The sequence below is a fragment of the Dama dama genome, chromosome X, assembly GCF_033118175.1.
Source record: "Dama dama isolate Ldn47 chromosome X, ASM3311817v1, whole genome shotgun sequence".
NCBI lineage: Eukaryota > Metazoa > Chordata > Mammalia > Artiodactyla > Cervidae > Dama > Dama dama.
Window position 1 is genome coordinate 5,461,362 of NC_083714.1, and position 23,064 is coordinate 5,484,425.

The following is a 23,064-nucleotide window of genomic DNA, read 5'->3' on the forward strand; positions in this document are numbered from 1 at the left end:
GATGTTGAGTGGTTTTCCTTGGAAACGAACCAAGATCATTCTGTTGTTTTTGAGACTACACCCAAGTACTGCATTTTGGACTCTGTTGACTATGAGGGCTACTCCATTTCTTCTAAGGGATTCTTGCCCACACTAGTAGATATAATGGTCATCTGAATTAAATTCACCCATTCCCATAGTCCATTTTGTTCATTGATTCCTAAGATGTCGATGTTCAAGCTTGCCATCTCCTCCTTGACCACGTTCAATTTATCTTGATTCATGGACCTAACCTTTCTGGCTCCTATGCAATATTGTTATTTGCCACTTTGAACTTTACTTTCACCACCAGACACATCCACTACTGAGTGTCATTTCTGCTTTGGCCCAGCCTCTTCATTTTTTCTGGAGTCATTAGTAACTGCCCTCTGCTCTTGCCCAGTAGCATAGTGGACACTTTCTGACCTGAGGGGCTCATCTTCCGGTGTCATATCTTTTTACCTTTTCCTATAGTCCATGGAGCTCTCGAGGCAAGAATACTGGAGTAGTTTGCCATTTCCTCCTTCAGTGGACCACGTTTCATCAGAACTCTTCACTAAGAATTCTGTGAAGTGTCAGGATACCTCACTGTGACCTGTCTGGCTTGGTTGACCCTGAACAGCAAGGCTCACAGCTTCACTGAGTTACACAAACCCCTTCACCATGACAAGGCTGTGATCCATTAAGTGGTGTAAAGCAACTATATCCCCTTTGATAAAATAATGGAAACAATTAAACTTTGACAAATAAGAAAAAATAAATTGTAGGGAGTGAAATATATTATACTTAAAAAACTTTGTATGATAGTCCAACAGAGTGCCTAAAATAATCATTCAGTTAGTTCAGTTCAGTCGCTCAGTCAAGTCCAACTCTTTGCGACCCCATGGACTGCAGCACACCAGGCCTCCCTGTCCATCACCAACTCCTGGAGTTTACCCAAACTCGTGTCCATTGAGTCGGTGATGCCATTATCATTTTCATGTGATTATCATTATCATGACTTCCCTGGTGGCTCAGACGGTAAAGCAGCTGCCTACAATGCAGGAGACCTGGGTTCAATCCCTGTGTCAGGAAGGTCTCCTGGAGAAGGAAATGGCAACCCACTCCAGTATTCTTGTCTGGAAAATCCCATGGACGGAGGAGCCTGGTAGGCTACAGTCCATGGGGTTGCATACGATGCCATAATCATTATCGGAGTCTTAATCCATAAACCCAATCAAATAAGAAGTTCTCTCAGCCTATAAGTATAACCTATTCTCTCTTATTTTATCTGCATAAAACACCTACTCTGCACAAATTCTGAAAGTCTTTCCTCATTCTCTTTTTCCCAGAATACAGCTCAAACCTATTGAGAATTTGCAAGTCCTATATGAAATCAGCTTTATCCACACTCGACCGGAATCAGGAGGAGCTCTTTAGAAGTGCCAGATGAAAAGATGGCCTATCTTCATCCTGATTCAACAGTGATGAAGGCCAGAATAAGCAAACAATGCTAAGCAAACTGAAATTCTTAACCAAGAAACTTATAGGGATGGTCATAATTATTTTCTTTTCCACAGAAGCTGACAAACAAGTATAGGAGCAATATCACCATGAGACAATGGTATGGAAAAGTCAGAGAGAGAAAAACAACTTATAGAGAGGTAGGAGGGAGAGACAATGTGGTCCTGGGGAAAAGAAAACTGGATTGAGTAAGGAAATGTAAACTCCAGTATTCTCACCTGCTGTTTGGCTTTGGCAGGTCATTCTTCATCTCTAGGCTCTATTTTTCTCATCTATAACATAGTAAGTTTCAATGTAATTCAATAAACCAAACATACTGAGCACCTAGTTAATGTCAGGCAATATACTTGATCAGTACAGAGATGAATGTGACAATATGCCATGTAGTAGGTCCTCATTACATACTGGTTGAATGAATAAATTAGTGGTCTTATCCTCTCATTATTTATAGTCTAGTAGACTAAATAGACATGTAAACACATAAGCTGTGATAAAATCTGTCACTAAATCAAATGAGACATGATTGTGGCCTGAATCCAGGTAAGGACAGTGTAGATGAAGAAAAGTGAATGATAGGAAGAATGTGGGTGTTTTTATGCACTTATTTGCTTAGTCGTGTCTGACTCTTTGTGACCCCATGAACTGTAGACTACCAGGCTCCTCTGTTCATGGGATTCTCCAAGCAAGAATACTAAAGTGGGTAGTCATTCCTTTCTCCAGGTTATCTTCCCTACCCAAGGTTCAAACCTGGGTCTCTGAGCCACCAGGAAAGCCTGATAGGTAGCATATAGAATAAAAAAGACTTAGTGAATTATTAGATATGGCATGCTGATTGTGCAAATTACTGAGATATGGAGGGAACATTAAAAAAATAAGATTTGAGTTTGTTGCATTTAAGGTACACATGTAATATCTAAATGGTAATCTAGGTAATATTATACATGGGTTTTGAGCTTAAAAGTGGCTATGACTCAGGAATCGAAATAAGCTTCACCTCCAGAGATCCTTATTCAAGAGATCTTGGGTGAGACCCAGAGAATCTGCATTTTCAAAAAGTCCAACATAGTCCTTGATTGTACCACGCTTTCTCTTCCCTCTGGACTGTTTTCCTTGCCTGAAGTGATGGAAACTCCTAAGTCTACATCTCTGGCCCAGATCTTCTAACTGAACTCTAAACCCACATATCTAACAGCCTATCAGACAACTCCATCAATTATCTTCTTTTATCCATCAAATATAATTGAAGGTAAGGAAGGTTGTTATTTTCTATATGGTGGTGATGGAAAGGTTATGAAAGTCTCTTTCATTAGGTGGCATTTGAACTGAGTCTTGAATAGTGACAGCAAACAATTCAGCTATATGAGGAGAGCATATCCCAAATAGAGGGAGGAGTAAATGCAAATCCTTGATGCTAGAATGTTCTTGGCATGTTCTAGGAAAAGCAAGGATATCAGCATGCCTAGAGTGGCAGGAGTAAAGAGATACTGGTAGCAAATGAAACTAGAAAGGTAGCAGAGGGCTGGAGCATGTGCAGCCTTTCACATTTTGAGAAGGTATTATATACAGGAGTAACAGAGTCTGACTTATAATTTTAAAAGGATCTCTCCGGCTTCCCTATAGAATATATATTTGGGAGAGGGGCTTAGGGTGAAAGCAGGGAGAACAGTTAGGAGGCTATTGCAGAAGTCCAGATAAGACAGGAATAAGAATGGACGTGATTAAGTGATTAAAAGATAGAATTGGAAGTTAGAATTCTGAACTCTAGTTATATTTTCTTCCATCAAAATTCCTTTTTCTCCTGTTTTTTTTTTCCATTTCAGTGAAAAGTGTCACCTATATTTTCCCAGAACAACCTGCATGTGTGTGTGTGTGTGTGTGTGTGTGCATACTCAAATGTACCTTAAATTTCTGTCTTTTCCTAACGTATTCTGATCTTTGCCTTTCTGCATGCTCTATGTGAACTCCCTAAGTTGCACACATATGGCATCTTCGCAGGATTTACCTTGATGCAGTTTATAGTGTGCTTCAAGTATATCTTTTTATATGGCTTATCATACTTCCTGCTGTGCCCTTGTATCCACATTCATTTACCAAAAGTATACCGTGGAGGTGGTGAATATTGTATCAAGCATCTGGCCACATGGCAAAAGGGAAAGACTGAAGGCAAAAGGAGGAGTGGCAGAGGATGAGATGGTTGGATGGCATCACCAAGTCAATGCTCATGAATTTGAGCAAACTCCGGGAGATAGTGAAGGACAGGGAAGCCTGGGGTGCTGCAGGCCATGGTGTTGCAGAAAGTCAGACATGACTTAGCAACTGAACAACAACAACACATAGTGTTTAGATTCTGGTATTTACTTAGCAGGACACATCACTGATCCACATATATGCCAACATACACTTCACTTTCTTCACCTATGTAACTTTTTTCTCCACGTTTATCATATGTTTTCAAAAGGTAGGGATGAAGTAAGGAGACAAAGTGGGGCAAGTCCCTGTGATTGTCAGGAACTCTGAAGTAGCTGACGTGTCCAGGTTCCAAACTCCCCTACAAGGGTGACCAGCCTGCTGCAGGTGACAACAGCACAGAAGATTACATTTGGTTTTGTGAGCAGTTTATTTTCAGAACTAACATCCTACCTAGTACTAAATATAGTCAGTCTCTTCCTTTCAAACAAAGATTTCTTTTCTGTTAAACTTCATTAAAGCTCTTAGCTCTGTATTACAAGGTCTCTCTCCCTCTTTCTCTCCCCTACCTTGATGAACCTTATTCTTGTTATACACTCTCTTGCCAACTACTTACTTTCTTCTCATTGGCTTCCTTGGTTTCTTCTCCTTCTAACTATCTTTTCTTTCCTATTTCTCTTCTCTGCTTTCTTGGTATTATTCACCATCTCCTCTGGGTGCTTTCCTCTTGATGTTGCCAAGTTCTAAAAAGAAAATTTCTTAGGAACCCCCTCCCCCAATAGTCCAAGAGAATGCATATGTTCCAAGTCTAAAATGACATACGTTGCTTATTTTTACTCTTCACAGGCTGGAGATAGCTATCTCTGTTTCCTCAAGTGACAACTGACTGACATGTAATATTAAGGACATGGTAGCATTTATTGCTCATGAACAGTGTAAATTCTAAATACTCTATATGTATAATCCTCATAAAAATCCTCCAAGTAAGGCACTAAAACCATCCCATCTTTGTATGGGGCAACCGAGGCCAAGAGACATAAAGGTAAGTTACCTCTCAGGTCAAATAGCAAATATACATAGCATAAATAGAATTTAAATCAAGACAGTCTGACTCCAGAGCTCACACCCTTAACTTCCATGCCATACAATTTCTCTATAGTAGGATTAATGTCTATTGTATGTCATCTAAAGAGGGAGAAGTTATGGAGGAGATTAGAATGGAAAGGGTTGTTGTTCAGTCGTTCAGTCGTGTCCGACTCTTTGCAACCCCATGAACTGTAGCACACCAGGTTTCCCTGTCCTTCACTATCTCCCAAAGCCCAAATTCATGTCCATTGAGTTGATAATGCCAGCCAACCATCTCGTCCTCTGTCGCCTTCTTCTGCCCTCAATTTTTCACAGCATCAGGGTCTTTTCCAACGAGTCAGCTCTTCACATCAGGTAGCATCAGTCTTTCCAATGAGTATTCAGGATTTATTTCCTTTAGAATTGACTGGTTTGATCTCCTTGCAGTTCAAGGGAGTCTCAAAAATCTTCTCCAGCACCACAATTCGAAAGTATCTATTCTTCGGCACTCAGCCTGCTTTAGGGTCCAATGACTACTGGAAAAACTATAGCTTTGACTATACAGACCTTTGTTAGCAAAGTGATGTCTCTGCTTTTCAATATGCTGTCTAGAATGGGAAGGGAAACTGCATCTAAAATAGCTTTCAGCTGACCAAGATGACTGTACTCTCATTAACGTTTGCTTTTACTGAAGCAAAATATGAAGGAATTCAAAGAAACTGGAGTGAAACATGAAAGAATTGGAAAGGATTTTGCTTTCACTTTTTACTGCATATTTTGAACTATAATTCTGAGTTTCAGGCACTGATAATCTCTTTACCCTTCACTTAGACTGTCAGTTCATCAAGATCCAAACAATTTTTACAGATACATTACACACTCTGCATTCATTACGGGGATGAGTGGTGGAGTGGTTATATCCATACAGTGAATTGCCATTCAACAATACAAATGACTTGTGTTATTTATGCCACTTTTACCCAAGAGCCAATGATTATTATTTGTAACAAACTTCCTGAGCAGTTTATCTATCTAAAATACACACAGAGAGACACACACAGAGACACATACATTCAGTTAGATGGCCAGATATAAAATCAATATACAAAAAAACATATTTCTGTACACTAGCTATGAACAATCTGAAAATGAAATTAAGAAAGTTTCATTTACAATAGCATCATAAAAGATAAAATACTTAGTATTAAATTTAACAAAAGAAGTATAAGACTTCTACACTGAAAAGTACAAAATATCATTGAAAGTAACTAAAGAAGACCTAAATAAATGGAAACACATTCCAAGTTCATGTATCAGAAGACTTAGAGTTGTTAAGATAGTAATCTAGAGATACAATACAATTGCTATCAAAATTCCAGTTGGATTTTTCACAAAAATCATTGAGGAAATCCTAAAATTTATATGAAAAGGCAAGGGGCATAGAATAGCTAAAACGATCTCAAAAAGAAAGAACAAAATAAGAGTACTCAATATTTCTGATTTCAAATCTTCAAAAACTATAGCAATATAAGAAACTATACTAAGCAAGATAATGTGGTACTAGCATAGGGATAGGCATAAAGATATATATATATATATATATATATACACATTCATTGTTATTCAGTGGGTAAATTGTGTCCAATTCGTTGCCACCCCATGGACTGCAGCATGCCAGGCTCCCATGTCCTTCTCTATCTCACAGAGTTTGCTCAAACTCTTGCCCATTGAGTCTGGATGCCATCCAACCATCTCATCCTCTGTTGCCCCTTTCTCCTCCTGCCCTCAACCTATCCCAGCATTAAGGTCTTTTCTAATGAGTCAACTCTCTTTGAATCAGGTGGCCGAAGTATTGGAGCTTCAGCTTCAAAATCAGTCCTCCCAATGACTATTCAGGACTGATTTCCTTTAGGATTGACTGGTTTGATCTCCTTGCAGTCTGAGAGACTCTCAAGAGTCTTCTCCAACACCATAGTTTCAAAGCATTAATTCTTCAGTGCTCAGCCTTCTTTATGGTCCAACTCTCACATCCATACATGACTACTGGAAAAACCATAGCTTGGCAAAGTGATGTCTCGGCTACTGTCTAGATGTGTTATAGCTTTCCTTCCTAGGAGTGAGTGTCTTTTAATTTCATGGCTGCAGTCACCATCCACAGTGATTTTGGAGCTCAAGAAAATAAAAGCTGTCACTGTTTCCACTTTTCCCCCTTCTATTTGTCATGAAGTGATGAACTGGATGCCATGATCTTAGTTTTTTGACTGTTGAGTTTCAAGCCAGCTTTTTCACTCTCCTTTTTCACTTTCATCAAGAGGCTCTTTAGTTTCTCTTCAGCTTCTGCTATTAGAGTATTATCATCTGTATATCTGAGGTCGTTGCTATTTCTCCTAGCAGTCTTGATTCCAGCTTGTGCTTCATCCAGCCTGGCATTTCACATGATGTACTCTGCATATAAGCTAAATGAACAAGGTGACAATATACACCCTTCTCCTACTCCTTTCCTTATTTTGAACCAGTCCAATGTTCCATGTAAGTTTCTAACTGTTGCTTCTTGGCCCATATAAAGGTTTCTCAGGAGACAGGTAAGGTGGTCTGGTATTCACATCTCTTTAAGAATTTTCCACAGTTTGTTATGATTCACAAAATCAAAGGCTTTAGTGTGGTCAATGAAGCAGAAGTAGATGTTTTCCTGAAACTTCCCTGCTTTCTCTATGATCCAACGAATGCTGGCAATTTGATCTCTGTTCCTCTGTCTTTTATAAACCCAGTTATATATGTGGAAGTTCTTGGCTCACATACTGCTGAAGCCTAGCTTGAAGGACTGTGAACATAATCTTACTAGCATGAGAAATGAGTACAATTGTACAATAACTTGTACATTCTTTGGCATTGCCCTTCTTTGGGATTGGAATGAAAACTGACCTTTTCCAGTCCTGTGGCCACTGCTGAGTTTTCCAAATTTGCTGGCATATTGAGTGAAGCACTTTCACAGCATCATCTTCCAGGATTTGAAATAACTCAGGGGGAATTTCATCACCTCCACTAGCCTTGTTTGTAGTAATGCTTCCTAAGGGCTGCTTGACTTCTGACTCTAGGATGTCAGGCACTAGGTGAGTGACCACACCATCGTGGTTATCTGGATTATTAAGAACTTTTCTGTGTATTCTTGCCACCTCTTCTTAACCTCTTCTGCTTCTGTTAGGTCCTCACTGTTTCTGTCCTTTATCGTGTCCATCCTTACATGAAATGTTCCCTTGATAGCTCCAATTTTCTTGAAGAGATCTCTAGTCTTTCCCTTTCTATTGTTTTCCTCCACTTGTTTGCATTGTTCACTTAGGAAGGCTTTCTTATCTCTCCTTGCTATTCTTTGGAACTCTGCATTCAGTTGGGTATATATTTCCTTTTCTCTTTTGCTTTTTGCTTCTCTTCTTTCCTGAGCTGTGTGCAAAGCCTCTTCAGACAACCACTTTGCCTTCTTGCATTTCTTTTTCATTGGGATGATTTTGGTCACTCCCTCCTGTACAATGATATAGGCCTTTGTCTGTAATTCTTCAGGCACTCTGTCTATCATATCTAATCTCTTGAAGCTATTTGTCACCTCCACTGTATAATCATAAGGGTTTTGATTTAGATCATACCTGAATGGCCTAGTGGTTTTCCCTACTTTCTTCAGTTTAATGTATTTTGCAATTAAGACGTCATCTCCAGATCTTGTTTTTGCTCACTATATATATATACATATACATACGTGCACACATACATATATATATGAATGCAACAGGAGTGAGAATCCATAAATAAACCTTTACATTTATGGTCAATTGTCAGTACAATTTAATGGGGGAAAGAATAGTTTTTTCAACAAATGGTGTTGAGACAACTAGATGGCTAAAGTCAAAACAACAGGCAAGAACATGTTGAAATTAAAAGGCTCATACACTGCTGGTGATATTATAAAAGTGATACAGGCACTTTGGAAAATCGTATGAACATTCCTCAAATGTTAAACATGAAGTTATCATCTGATATAGCAAGAATTAAAAACATATCTTCACACAAAAACCTGTAGAAAAATATTCACAGCAGCATTATTCAGAATAGCCAAAAGGTAGAAACAACACAAATGTCCATCAGCCTAATGATTAGACAAATAAAATGTTGTTTACCCACACAATGCAATATTATTCAGCCATGGAAAGGAATAAAGTACTGATTCATACTACCACATGGATGAACCTTGAAAACATCACAATAAGTAAAAAAAAAAAAAAAAAAAAAAACCACATACAAAATGCCAAATATTGTGTGATTACATTTATATGAATTTTCCAGAATAGAAAACTCTATAAAGACAGAATCAGATTAATGAATTCAGGGGCTACAAGGAGGAGAAAATGAGAAGTGACTGCTAATGAGTTTCTTTTCGGGGTGATGAAAAAACTGTGGTATTACATAGTTACAATGATACCACACTCTGTGAATAGACTACACACTACAGAATTGTTCACTTTAAATGGGTGAATCATATCTCAGTAAAGCTGTTTTTTAAAAGAATACCAGGAGACTCTTTCATCCTCATAGACTCCTGTTATATAGGCCTTTTCACTTTGCCAGAAGTGCCAAAGTCTAATCTCTGACTGATGGACATTTAGAATGTTTTCAAGTTTTTTTGTATTATAAGCAGCGTGGCAATAAATATCTTTTACATATATTTTTGCATATTTGTGCTATCTATCTATAGGATAAATTTCTAAACTGAAAATACAAGGACAAAGAATACATGTATTTTAATTTTGTCAAGTTGTTCTCCAAAAAACATGCACAAATTTACATTGCCACCAAGAATTTAGAAGAATACTCATTTTCTCACATTCTTGCTAACTAGTGATCAAATTTCTTGCTAACTAATATTATCAAATTTTTTGAAATTTGCCACCTGAAAGATAAAAATATCTTGGGTTTTTAAAAATATGAATGAGATTCAACATTTTTTCACATAAACATTGGCTATTTATATGTCTCATTTTGAGAACAGTATTTCTCAAAATATTTCTTTGTCCATTTTTCTGTTGAGTTGTCTTTATGTTCAGGACCTGAAAGAATTTGATATATACATCAAAACATCAACATTAATATAAATATTAAGGCATGATTTCTGGTATAAACATTATACTTTTTAACATTGTGCCATTGGCTTTTTAACTTCATTTATAATACTTTATACTCTGCAAATATTTTAAATTGTTATGTAGGCAAACTGATCAATCTTTTCCATTATGGAATTCTGACATATAGGTTTTGTGCTATATCTCCCCATGTTTTCTTCTAACACATCTTACATTTTGATGATTTTATACTTTTTTGATTATAACTTTGATCCACTTGAGTTTACCTTGGTGCAGGGATGAGTTAGCGATCCAGCAGAACTAACTCATAGAAGTGTATTAATACCTTGGAGAAGATATTTTCTTTGTCTTCAGTTCAGTTCAGTTGCTCAGTTCAGTTCAGTTGCTCAGTCGTGTCCAACTCTGTGACCACATGGACTGCAGCACGCCAAGATTCCCTGTCCATCACCAACTCCTGGAGTTTAGTCAAATTCATGTCCATTGAGTCAGTGATGCCATCCAACCAGCTCATCCTCTGTCATCCCCTTCTTCCCCTGCCATCAATGTTTCCCAACATCAGGGTCTTTTCCAATGAGTCAGCTCTTCACATCAGCTGGCCAGTGTATTGGAGTTTCAGCTTCAACATCAGTCCTTCCAATGAACACCCAGGACTGATCTCCTTTAGGATGGACTGGTTGGATCTCCTTGCTGTCCAAGAGTCTCTCAAGAGTCTTCTCCAACATCACAGTTCAAAAGCATCAATACTTTGGCGCTCAGCTTTCTTTATGGTCCAACTCTCACATCCGTACATGACTACTGGACAAACCATAGCTTTGACTAGATGGACCTTTGTTGGTAAAGTAATGTCTCTGCTTTTTAATAAGATGTCTAAGTTGTTCATAACTTTTCTTCCAAGGAGCAAGCATCTTTTAATTTCAAGGCTGCAGTCACCACCTGCAGTGATTTTGGAGCCCAAGAAAATAAAGTCTGTTACTGTTTCCATTGTTTCCCCATCCATTTGCCATGAAGTGATGGGACCAGATGCCATGATCTTAGTTTTCTGAATGTTGAGCTTTAAGCCAACTTTTTCACTCTCCTCTTTCACTTTCATCAAGAAGCTCATTAGATACAGTGTTATCTGCATATCTGAGGTTACTGATATTTCTCCCAGCAATCTTGATTCCAGTTTGTGCTTCATCCAGTCCAGCATTTCTCATGATATATTCTGCATATAAGTTAAATAAGCAGGGTGGCAATATACAGCCTTGATGTACTCCTTTCCCAATTTGGAACCAGTCTGTTGTTCCATGTCCAGCTGTAACTGTTGGTTTTTGACCGGCATACAGATTTCTCAGAGGCAGTCAGGTGGTCTGGTATTCCTATCTCTTTAAGAATTTTACACAGTGTTGTGACCCACATGACCAAAGGCTTTGGCATAGTCAATAGAGCAGAAGATGTTTTTCTGGAACTCTCTTGCTTTTTCGATGATCCAGCAGATGTTGGCAATTTTATCTCTGGTTCCTCTGCCTTTTCCAAAACCAGCTTGAACATCTGGAAGTTCACGCACTGTTCATGTACTGATGAAGCATGGCTTGGAGAATTTTGAGCATTAATTTGCTAGCATGTGAGATGAATGCAATTGTGTGGTAATTTGAACATTCTTTGGCATTGCCTTTCTTTGCTATTGGAATGAAAACTGAATTTTTCCAGTCCTGTGGCCACTGCTGTTTTTCAAATTTGCTGGCATATTGAGTACAGCACTTTCATAGCATCAATTTTTAGGATTTAAAATATATCTGTTGGAATTCCATTACCTGCACTAGCTTTGTTCGTAGTGATCCTTCTTAAGGCCCACCTGACTTCACATTCCAGGATATCTGGCTCTAGGTGAGTGATCACATCATCGTGATTATCTGGGTCATGAAGATCTTTTTTGTATAGTTCTTTTCTGTGTATTCTTGCCACCTCTTCTTAATATCTTCTGCTTCTTGGTTCATACCATTTCTGTCCTTTATTGTGCCCATCTTTGCATGAAATATTCCCTTTGCATCTCTGATTTTCTTGAAGAGATCTCTAGACTTTCCCATTGTATTGTTTTCCTCTATTTCTTTGCATTGATCACTGAGGAAGGCTTTCTTAATCTCTCCTTCCTATTCTTTGGAACTCTTTGGCTTAAGAGCTTAAAATTTTTTTTACTAAGATCTATGTAGGCACATGTCATTCTTTCCATTATTCATGCTTGAGACTTCATGGGGTCTTTAAATCTGAAGACTTACGTCATTCTTTGGTTCAAGGAAACTTTTGTCCAGTATTTTTCTTTGATGCCTTCCTCTTCTTCCTTCTCTTTCTTCTTTTTTCTGTTTCTATTTCTGTCTTTATCTCCTTCTTTTCTTCCTTTACCTTCCTTTTCTTTCTGAAACTCTCATTAAATAGATATTGGAATTCTCAAAAAGATATGTATGCCTCAATTTTTATTTTTTCTTTGGTTTCTACATTGCATTCAGGGAGAATCTCTGTGTTCAATATTCAACTAAGTAATTCTGGTTCAGTTGTATGCATACTGCTAGTCACCCCTTTAGTAATGAGTAAATTTTTGGCAATTATGCTTTTAATTTCTGAAATCTTTATAGTAGACATTTGTTGTTTTTGTGTCTAACCAAAATATCATGAATATCCTTTCTGTATTTGGGAAATTATTACACTATAATTTTCACCTCTCAAATGTAGAAGTAAAAACTCAAACTTCTATTGAAACTAAGATGTGAAATATGACTTAGTTTCTACCAATCAGGTGCCCTGATATGAGACTTTGATTTGGAGTTGAAGACTTGCATAAAGTAGTATTGGTTCCCATTTTACTGGAACAGGTAGTAGTGAAGGAACTTGGCTTTGAAGGATGGCATAGATTGCAAGGTCAAGGTCTTAATAAAGTAGTAGCATCAGTGCTGGCAGCAATAGCTGTTGCAGTAGTCAATTTCTTGGCATCTAATGCAGAAGCAACAGTTTTTCTTATCAGGCCAGTTCTGTGGCATTGGTCCTTGGCAACTCTCTCTGGAAACTGAATTCAAGACTGATTTTCTGACATCTTTTAATAAATAACTTCCTTATGCATACAATCTCAATTTCAGCATCCCCTTCTCAAGCCATTTCTTCCTATCTTCTCTGCTGACTCTTTCAAATGCCCCAATCCCAACGTTTTCTTGACCCTGCTGGGACATCCAATCTATTTACCCTGCTTCTTTTCAATGCTACATTCCTTCTTACCTGACTTTGTATTTCATGATCCATCATTACCATCACTCCCAGTTATATACCATTAACTCCTTTGCTTCTTGTTCCATTCTTCATACTCACCTTGGAAAAAACCCAAACCTGCTTAAATCCAGTTCTCCACTTATTCTGTTTTCATGTTAACTGGTTTGATCGTCATTCAATTTTAGCCTTCAAATTCATGACCATTAATTAACCTCAGAGAGCCTTTAGTGCTGCCTGGCAATGCTATAACAGTTTCATAACCCACTCTCTAGATGACTAGAGAAAAAACAGTGTGGAGTGGGAAGTGGGGAGGTGCAAGATAAGGATGGGGGGATGACAGGTACAGACTATTCTGTAAAGTAAGCTTCAATGATATATTGTATAATATTGAGCAATAAATGGGGCATAACCTTTAAAATTGTGTCTTCTGTATACTTGTAACATATAATATTGTATGGTAAATATACTTCAATAAAAATAAAATAAAAGCAATAAGAACATAAAAAATAGAAAACTATTTAATACCATCTGTTCTTTTTTTAGGGCTTCCCTGGTAGCTCAGCTGGTAAAGAATCTGCCTGCAATGCAGGAGACCCCAGTTTGATTTCTGGGTAGGGAATTTCCCCTGGGAAGGGATAGGCTACCCACTCTAGTATTCTTGGGCTTCCCTGGTAGCTTAGACTGTAAAGAATCCACCTGCACTGTGGGAGACCTGGGTTCGACCCTGGGTTGGGAAGATCCCCTGGAGGAGGGCATGGCAACCCACTCCAGTATTCTTGTCTAGAGAATCATGGACATAGCCTGGTGGGCTACAGTCCATGGGGTCGCAAAGAGCTGGACACGACTGAGAAACTAAGCACAGTACACAGCATTCCTCTCTTAAGCCTCCAGCAGCTAGCACTCCATTCTTACTCTCTACTGAGGAGCCTGTTTAATAAGCTACCCTTTTTAAAGTTACCAATGACCTCCATGTTGCTAATTTCAAAGGTTAATTATCAGTTTTCATGTTATTCAATTTTACTTCATATGTCTACAGCCTAATACCCCTCTCCTGTACTCCAGAATAATATGGCCCACTGCCTACTCAACACTGCCTACTCAACTCAAACAACTTCAGTGTTCAACAGACATCTCTCATGTAACAAGTCCAAGCCCTCAGCTCTTCATTCGCCAACAAATAAAATGGTTCTCCTGTTATTTTTCTCCATTAATAAATAATACCTTCGTTATTTTAGTCCCTCAGGCAAAAATCTTGGACTTATCCTTGTCTTCTCTCTCTCATGTCTAAAACCTAATGTACCAGCAAATCCTGTCCGTATTTCTTTTTAAATATAACCAGAGTCTGACCATGTTAGCCTTACCCTCACTGCTAACCAGTTCTATGAAGTCATACAAGACCTTCTAGAACTAACACACACACACACACACACACACACACACACACACACACACACACACACACATGTCTTTTTCATCATTGGGGAATGGAAAGAAAAAGAAGGAAGTCAAGAGATACCTGGAGTAACAGGCAAGTTTGGCCTTGGAGTACAAAATGAAACAGGGAAAAAGCTAACAGTTTTGTCAAGAGAACACATTGGTCAAAATAAACACCCTCTTCCAACTACACAAGAGATGACTCTACACATGGACATCACCAAATGGACAATACTGATATCAGGTTGATTATATTCTTTGCAGCCAAAGATGAAGAAGCGCTATACAGTCAGCAAAAACAAGATGTGGAGCTGACTGTGGCTCAGACCATCAGCTCCATATTGCAAAATTCAAGATTAAACTGAAGAAAGTATGGAAAACCACTAGACAATTCAGGTGTAACCTAAATCAAATCCCTTATGATTATACAGTGGGCACGACAAATAACTTCAAGGGAAAAGATGTGGTAGGCAGAGTGCCTGAAGAACTATGTACAAAGGTCCATATCATTGTACAGGAGGCAGTGACCAAAACCAGCCCAAAGAAAAAGAAATGTAAGAAGGCAAAGTGCTTGTCTGAGGAGGCTTTAAACATAGCTCAGGAAATAAGAGAAGCAAAAAGCAAAGGAGAAAAGGAAATATATACCCAACTGAATGCAGAGTTCCAAAGAATAGCAAGGAGAGATAAGAAAGCCTTCCTAAGTGAACAATGCAAAAAAGTAGAGGAAAACAATAAAAAGACTAGAGATCTCATCAAGAAAATTGGAGCTATCAAGGGAATATTTCATGCAAGGATGGGCATGATAAAAGACAGAAACAGTAAGGATCTAACAGAAGCAGAAGAGATTAAGAAAAGGTGGCAAGAATACACAGAAAAATTATACAGAAAAGGTCTTAATGATCCAGATAACCACGATGGTGTGGTCACTCACCTAGTGCCTGACATCCTAGAGTCAGAAGTCAAGCAGCCCTTAGGAAGCATTACTACAAACAAAGCTAGTGGAGGTGACGGAATTCCAGCTGAGCTATCTCAAATCCTAAAAGATGATGCCATGAAAGTGCTGCACTCAATATGTCAGCAAATTTGGAAAACTCAGCAGTGGCCACAGGACTGGAAAAGGTCAGTTTTCACTCCAATCCCAAAGAAGGGCAATGCCAAAGAATGTTCAGAAAAAATATACAATTGTGCCCATTTCACATGCTAGGAAGGTTATACTCAAAAATATTTAATGTTAGACATCAACAATACTTGAACCAAGAAATTGCAGGGATGTTTAAGCTGAATTTGGGAATTCCTTCGTGGCTCAGACAGTAAAGCATCTGCCTACAATGCAAGAGACCCGGGTTCAATCCCTGGGTCAGGAAGATCTCCTGGAGAAGGAAACGGGCAATCCACTCCAGTATTCTTGTCTGGAAAATCCCATGGACGGAGGAGCCTGGTAGGTGACAGTCCATGGGGTCGCAAAGAGTTGGACATGACTTCACTTTCACTTTTTCAAGCTGGATTTAGAAAAGGCAGAGAAATGAGAGGTGAAATTGTCAACATCTGTTGGATCATAGAGAAAGCAAGAGAATTCCAGAAAACATCTACTTCTGCTTCATTGACTACACTAAAGCTTTTGACTGTGTGGATCACAGCAAACTGTGGAAAATTCTTAAAGTGATGGGAATACCAGACCACCTTACCTGTCTCCTGGGAAATCTGTATGAAGGTCAAGAAGCAGCAGTTAGAACCAGGCATGGAAAAACAGAGTTGTTCAAAATAGGAAAAGGAGTACAACAAGGGTGTATATTGTCACCCTGTTTATTTAACATATGTAGAGTACATAATGTGAAATGCCAGGCTGGATGAATTACAAGCTGGAATCAAGATTGCAGGGAGAAATATCAACAACCTCAGATATGCAGATGACACCACCCTTATGACAGAAAGTGAAGAGGAACTACAAAGCCTCTTGATGAGGATTAAAGAGGAGAGTGACAAAACTGGCTTGAAACTCAACATTCAAAAAACTAAGATCATGGCATGTGGTACATCACTTCATGACATTTAGAAGGGGGAAAAGTGGGGACAGTGACAGCTTTTATTTTCTTGAGCTTCAAAATCACTGTGGATGGTGACTTCAGCCATGAAATTAAAAGATGCTTGCTCCTTGGAAGGAAAGCTATGACAAACTTAGACAGTGTATTGAAAAGTGGAGACAACACATTGCTGACAAAGGTCTGTATAGTCAAAGCTATGGCTTTTCCAATAGTCATGTATGGATGTGAGAGTTGGACCATAAAGAAGGCTGAGAATTGAAGAATTAAAGCTTTTGAGTTGTGATGCTGAAGAAGACTCTTGAGAGTCCCTTGGACAGCAAAGAGATCAAATCAGTCAATTCTAAAGGAAATCAACCCTGAACATTCATTGGAAGGACTGATGCTGAAGCTGAAGCTCCAATACCTTGGCCACCTTATGGGAAGAACTGACTCATTGGAAAAGGCCCTGATGCAGGGACAGGTTGAAGGTGGGAGGAGAAGGGGACAACAGAGGATGAGATGGTTAGATGGCATCATCCACTCAATGGACATGAGTTTGAACAAGCTCCAGGAGATAGTGAAGGACAATGGAGCCTGGCATACTGCCATCCATGGGATCATAAAGAGTCGGACACGACTCAGCAACAACAACAAAATCTCCCACTAAAGTATAAGCTCCTTTAGGACAGGGATTTTTGTATTTTTGACTCACTGCTGTATCCCCAGTGTCTAACAGAGTGGTCGGCACATAGTAGCCACTCAGTAAATATTTGATTATGCTTAGACTAGCCTTCATGGATGATGTATGTTTAGAAACAATATCTCTGGGTATTTTTCTTTTAGGATAGGGGCTTATTTTTATTTTACAAATGTGAGATATTTATTTATTTTTTTAAATATGAGATATTTAGTGACATGATGAATCTTTATCTAAATACTAATTTAATGGCTCAGTTGGTAAAGAATCCACTTGCATTGCAGGAGATGAGGTAAACCCAGTTTCGATCCCTTGGTTGGGAAGGTCCCCTGGAGAAGGAAATGGCAATCCACTCCAGTATTCCTGCCTGGAGAATTTCATGGACAGAGGAGTCTGGTGGACTACAGTCCATGGGGTCACAAACAGTCAGACATGACTGAGCAACTAATTAATAATAATAATAAAAGACAGTTCTTTCTGTTTTCTTCATTTATTATTTCCTTAGACATCAATTATTTTGTTTACTGAGTCTGGTGACTCTAATGTTTTTACTTTTTACTAAATATTTGGTAAATATCATGAACTCCTTATTACAAAATTCAGACTTAAATTGAAGAAAGTAGGGGAAACCACCAGACCTTTCAGGCATGATCTAGATCAAATCCCTAATAATTACACAGTGGAAGTGACAAATAAATTCAAGGGGTTAGATCTGATAAACAGAGTTCCTAAAGAACTATGAATGGAAGTTCATGATATTGTACAGGAGGCAGGGATCAAAACCATCCCAAAGAAAAAGGAATGTAAAATGGCAAAATGGTTGTCTGAGGAGGTCTTACAAATAGCTGAGAAAAGAAGAGAAGTGGAAGGCAGAGGAGAAAAGGAAAGACATACCCACCTGAATTCAGAGTTCCAAAAAATAGCAAGCAGAGATAAGAAAACCTTCCTAAGTGATCAGTACAAAGAAACAGAGGACAATAATAGAATAGGAAAGACTAGAGATATCTTTGAGCATATTAGAGATACCAAGAGAATATTTCATGCAAAGATGGGTGCAATAAAGGACAGAAATGGTATGGACCTTACAGAAGCAGAAGATGTTAAGAAGAGGTGGAAAGAATACACAGAGGAACTATACAAAAAGGATCTTAATGACCCAGATAACCATGATGGTATGATCTCTCACCTAGAGCCAGACATCCTGGAATGGGAAGTCAAGTGGAAGCATCACTAGAACAAAGCTAGTGGAGGTGATGGAATTCCAGCTGAGTTATTTCAAATCCTAAAGATGATGCCGTGAAAGTGCTACACTCAATGTGCCAGCAAATTTGGAAAACTCATCAGTGGCCACAGCACTGGAAAAGGTCAGTTTTCATTCCAATCCCAAAGAAAGGCAATGCCAAAGAATGCTCAAACTACCACACAATTGTGCTCATCTCACACACTAGGAAAGTAATGCCCAAAATTCTCCAATCTAGGATCAATGGTACATGAACTGAGAATTCCAGACATTCAAGCTGGATTTAGTAAGGCAAAGGAACCAGAGATCAAATTGCCAACAACCGTTGGATCATCGAAAAAGCAAGAGAGCTCCAGAGAAACATCTACTTCTGCTTTATTGATTATGCCAAAGCCTTTGGTTGTGTGGATCACAACAAACTGTGGGAAAATCTTAAAGGGATAGGAATACCAGACCACCTTACCTACCTCCTGAAAAATCTGTATGCAAGTCAAGGAGCAACAGTTAGAACTGGACAAGGAACAACAGACTAGTTCCAAATTGGGAAAGGAGTATGTCAAGACTGTATGTTGTCATCCTGTTTATTTAAATTATATGTAGAGTACATCATGTGAAATGCTGGGCTGGATGAAGCACAAGCTGGTATCAAGATTGCAGGGAGATATATCAATAACTTCAGACATACAGATGTCACCACCCCTATGGCAGAAAGTGAAGAAGAACTAAAGAGCCTCTTGATGAAAGTGAAAGAGGAAAGTTTAAAAGATGGCTTAAAATTCAGCATTCAGAAAATTAAGATCATGGAGTGCTGTACCAATACTTCATGGCAAATAGATGGGGAAACAATGGGATCAGTGATAGTTTTTATTTTCTTGGGCTCCAAAATCCCTGCAGATGGTGACAGCAGCTGTGAAATTAAAAGATGCTTGCTCCTTGGAAGAAAAGTTATGACCAACCTAGACAGCATATTAAAAAGCAGAGACATTACTTTGCCAACAAAGGTACATATAGTCAAAGCTATGGTTTTTCCAGTAGTCATGTATGGATGTGAGAGTTGGACCATAAAGAAAGCTGAGCACTGAAGAATTGATGCTTTTGAACTGTGGTATTGGAGAAGACTCTTCAGAGTCCCTTGGGCAGCAAGGAAATCAAACCAGTCAATCCTAAAGGAAATCAATCCTGAATATTCCTTGGAAGGACTGATGTTGAAGTTGAAACTCCAATACATTGGCCATGTGATGCAAAGAAATGACTCATTAGTAAAGGCCCCAATGCTTGGAAAGATTGAAGGCAGGAGCAGAAGGTGGTGACAGAGGATGAGATGGTTGGATGGCATCAGCAACTCGATGGACATGAGTTTGAGCAAGCTTTGGGAGTTGGTGATGGACAGGGAAGCCTCACTTGCTGCAGTCCATGGGGTTCCAAAGAATGGACATGACTGAACAACTGAACTGAAATATTTGGGTGATTCTTGGCTGCCTGTTCATGTTTAAACATGAAGATCTAGATTATAAAGTGTTTTTGACTGGAATTCATATCCTCTGTAAATGTAAAAATTCATGTTCCCTTGGCATTTAATGTAGAATCTGATTGTAATATCCCTAGTTAACATTGGAGAAAGAAAAAAAAAAAGACATTTCCCCTTCATGGTGGATTATCAGCTTTTAATCAGCCTTCTGATTCCATGTAGCACCAGACATTCATGAAGCACTACCCTCTTCGTCAGCCTTAACACCCCATCTGATGGCCTTCAATATCAGAATTCTTCATTTACAATCTTAATTCAGGAGCAAGTATCAGTGACAGAGTGGGCACGGGGAATTCATGTAATTATTCCTCAGTCCTTTAACTAAATACACCATCTGTCATCCTATGGCTGCTTTCCTTTTCTTCCTTGCTATCTCTGACCTGGGGTTGTTTCAGGGTTCTACTGGCAATATTACTTTTTGAGATTTCTCTCTTTTGCCTGTGTGGCCATACCACTTCTTAACCTCTATTTCTGTTAATTATCTATCTATGAAAAAATGATACAGCCTACCACTGGACAAACCTATTTTCCACATATGCATTTGATTAGCCAAGATTTTGTTATGAAACTATTTTAAATATGATTTATAAATGTCACTTGGTTTCATTGATATGATTGGCATATCCAGGTGTTTAAATATGACCATCAGTTGTATTTACCATATGCATATTTGGTGTTTACTAGCAGCAGGGAAGCTTGAATTAGCATATCACTTGAACTGTACTCAAAGGATTATGTTGCCAAATATAATTCTTATCATTTCTTTTTCACTGTGTGTTTCACAGACTAATATCAGTCTTAAAACTGCTTGTTACCATCCTCTGATGAGATAAGTATGATCAACATATAAGTCAGACAAGTATGATAAGTATACTGATCAAATATACAATAAGTGTAACTATTTAGAACATTTTAGTGTATTTTGACATGACTGCTAAATCCAAGTGCATGATTTCCTACTTTACAAAAGTCAATGGCAGATTGGATTTTTTTAAATGGTCCTTCACCTTAGAGAGTTGAGAAACTCTGCTCTAGAGTGTTTCAATAATGCTTTTGGTCAGGTGGCATAGTTTCCCCTCTTGTATTACCTTTTGTCTTCCTCAGGGTTGGACTTTAAGCCAAGTGACCTGGCTGCCTTCCAGGCAGTTGTTTCCACATAGTATAATAGCTAGAGCCAGTGAACTGAAAGTGCATTTCCTGCCACCACACTGTAAAATTATTAATGTAATAGGAAAATTCAGTTTTGGTTTTGGCACTGATGTTTGGGTTGCTGCAATAGGGCTGGTAGCCTGAAAGAGGGGACATTTTTGGAATATGGGCTAACAGAGATAGAAATATCAGGAGCACTTCCAGTGAAAATATGCCATGTTTTACTCATTTAGAGATAATTTCATAGAACAACATTTTTTAAACGAAAACAGAAAAATCTCTTCTTATGTGGGACCCATTAACCTTTACTCAAATAAAATTTTAAGAAATACTTTTCTGACAACTAATGTAGTATCTTTATCAGCTAAGTACTCAATCTGAGACTGATTTATAAACTACACAATTCGATAATAATGAATCCTGCTCTGAGTCAAAAATTAGATTAAGCTCTAGGGTCCTTTTCAAAGCAAGATTTTGTAATTGTGTGCTGGGGTAATTTAGGCTTCTAAGAAAAATTAATTTTGAATCAGGAGCCATTAAGTGTGAGGCCTTGTGGTTCCCCTTTAATTTAATAAAAATTTCTGTTATGCTTGAGAAACAATGTAATACTTAGGACACTTGAAGGTTGAACATTTACTTAGAGATACATATGGTCCCAGATCCATAGTTTGGAACCAAGAGGAGACAATAAGGGATTAAAAAAGGAGTAAATAGAAATATAGGCAGAAATACAGAAATTTAGTATTTGGATATCTTGTATGGAGAGTGACTTCCAGAAGCCTTCTTACATAAAACGATCCTGACTATTCAATGATTCATCTTTCAAAAACTATTTGTTCCCATGATTCTAGTCTAGACAGGTTGCAGATTTGGCAAGAATTCATTTACTGGGCTTGTGTAGCAGTCTACTATAGATCAACTAGGTTAGTCTTTCCAGAACTTAAGGGCACTCTAGTGAAGAAAGACTAGCGCAGATGTGCAGTTATTTATTAATGTTAAAGAATGTAAGACTCCAAAAACAACCAGGATAAAGCAGGGTAAAAAGTAACTGGTCATTATTAAAACCATCTTAAGACTTAACAAACACATAAATCAATTTGGTTTACTCCCATTTAAAATTATAAATTGAGCATTTCACAACTATCCAAGTTACTTTTTTTACACATAAAATCCTGTAGAATACAAAAGTTAATTGAGGGTGAGATTTTCCAATTGTTCAAAAGGTTTTTATATTGTCTTTTGTTCACTAAGATGAAGAAAAGTAATAATATTAGAAAGTTAATATGTTGGTAACAAGGCTCCTCTCAACTGAAAATGTTCTTAAAATCAAAGCACTATGAAAAATTTAATGTGAAACTATTTACAGTGTTTGGATCGGACAGTTTATTTTTATAAATTATCCTTGACCAAATGTCCCAAGAACAAAGCAATGTAAAAGATTATTAACATTTATTTGTGTATGGGTCTAAAAGAGAGTAAGATGAAATACTATTTTCAGAAAAGAGAAGAATTTTGCTATGCGCCAATTCATACTGCTGCAAATATCTTGGATCCAAGACTGAGAGGCAGAAATGTAAATAATGATAGCACTGCTGCTGCTGCTGCTGCCCTAGATTGAATTACAAAACAAGCAGCACATTTAGAAATTTATGCTGGAAAAATCCTCTCAAATGTGTCTGAATACAGAACAGTTACAGTGTTTGTGCAGTCATGCAGTTTGGACTTGTGCCAAGTGTACCTCTTATGCCTGGTCCCACCCTCTGGATGAGAAATCTGAAGTCCAGGTTACAATTCAAGGTCTCTATGCCTGGCTCAATTTCTTATCCAGTGTTTCAGAGCCTTCAGCCCTGCTAAATTTGCTA